Consider the following 1,686-nt stretch of genomic DNA (forward strand, 5'->3'; position numbering starts at 1 on the left):
CCACAGGACCACTTTATTGATTATATGTAGATAGATATTAGTTTTACAATCAATCAATCAATCAATCAATCAATCAATCAATCAATCAATCAATCAATCAATCAATCAATCAATTCATTAATGGATTATGTAGGCTAAATATTTGCCTTCTTTCTATAGGCTAATTCAAAAATCTGCTGAAACGTATATAAAATGAATCCGTTTCCCTCAAGAAGTCTTATGACATTTTCCCCCATATTACAAAATCATTAGCTGACACATCGCACAATCTCCTTCAGCTGTTCGAGTACAGGAAGTGACGAAACTGCACTAGAACATTAGCGACATCCCAATATCAGGGATAAAGAGTCACACGTCTGCTCATCCTTGTCTTTTACACAGGGAACTTATTCTGATCACTTGAGACTATTTTATAAACGAACAGACTTCGGACCAAACAGAAGAATTCAGGGGTAGTAATACAAATAAAGTAACTCGACCTCATCATCATTGGGACACAGCGGAGGTCCGAATAAAGCAGCGGGATAAGGACATCTGTATCCGTTACATAAGGTTGGTGAGTTTAAAGTTGAGATATGATGATGGTTTTTCGATTTGCTATGAAAAGGTGATGAAAAACATTTAACGTTGTAGTCTATCTAGTGAGCTGCCTAACCAGACAACATCCTTGGCGCGTTTCGCCCACTAAGTTCAATAGCAGCGAAAATAGGATGGAAAGATGATCAGTGTTACATGTAAATGTCAGATAGTGTCTTTTATTTATGTGTAAACTGACATAGGCAAGTGATAGGATTTGAACCTGGCAAATTGCGGCTTGACTTTCTAGAACTTTTCGCGTCTGATCACAGCTTGTTGCATTGAAATGTCATATGAACCTGAGACGTGATGGACATTGTTTCCACGATTAGTGCTGATGGTGTTTATAGAAATTGTGCACAAACTTAAAGAGATCACATTGCTCTTCAATCACTCTTCAATCTGTAGAACAACATAAGGACAGGGAAAAATCTAGAAAATGAGCTGAAAACTGTTCATGCATGGCAATGGGACACCTGTGTTTGGCAGAAAGTACCTGAAGTCATCTCGGTTTAAACTTTTAGTAGGAAGTACTAAAGTAAGGTTTTTGTCTGCAATTTCAAACTAACACATTTTCATATTTAGGCATGCTTAATAAGGTCTCTTACATAAGTTGTACATTTCAGTAGAGTGGAGTGTAGTCCATTAAGGACTATAGTTTAATGATTTTTACTAATTTTGAAGTGTAGTAGGTCATTTTTAGTTGGAGAAAAGCTGTTCAAATCTTTTCACCTTCCTAAGGGGTAAAATGGATAACTGGGGTAGTGTAAGCCAGTTTGACAATGCTATAAAATGGCGTAAGATGTGACAGCCTTCATTATCAAGTGAACCAAAAAAATGTCCCTTTAGTTCTTGGTGCTGTGTCAATGTGTCTCTGAGAGATCAATGCTTTCAAAGGTGCCCAGTGTAGGTTTTGCCTTTGAGGTGGTACCAGTGTACATTTCACTCTGTTGACGGCTGTATCACTATCCACCTTGATTTCAATGTAAGAAGAGGCAGAGTTTATTTGAAACTTTTTATGGCTTCCAGTCAACAACTTCTAGTTATTTTAGCTGTAAAAACAATTAACTACACTCTAAAAAATGCTGGGTTAAAAAGGGACAAACCCAG

The 1,686-nt window shown here is 37.1% G+C and overlaps 1 protein-coding gene across 2 annotated transcripts in view; it reads left to right on the forward strand.

The window, feature by feature from the left end:
• The first annotated feature begins 255 nt into the window (after positions 1–255).
• LOC107653290 (dnaJ homolog subfamily B member 6-like) overlaps positions 256–1,686 on the forward strand; it is a 28,857-nt gene continuing 27,426 nt past the window's right edge. The window contains exon 1 of one of the 2 annotated variants that reach the window (XM_016439961.1): positions 256–556. The gene's annotated coding sequence lies outside the window, so the exon portion shown is untranslated. The remainder of the gene's footprint in view (positions 557–1,686) is intronic. The other variant, XM_016439960.1, reaches the window with a different exon arrangement.

The sequence above is a fragment of the Sinocyclocheilus anshuiensis genome, unplaced genomic scaffold (assembly GCF_001515605.1).
Source record: "Sinocyclocheilus anshuiensis isolate Anshui unplaced genomic scaffold, SAMN03320099.WGS_v1.1 scaffold219, whole genome shotgun sequence".
NCBI lineage: Eukaryota > Metazoa > Chordata > Actinopteri > Cypriniformes > Cyprinidae > Sinocyclocheilus > Sinocyclocheilus anshuiensis.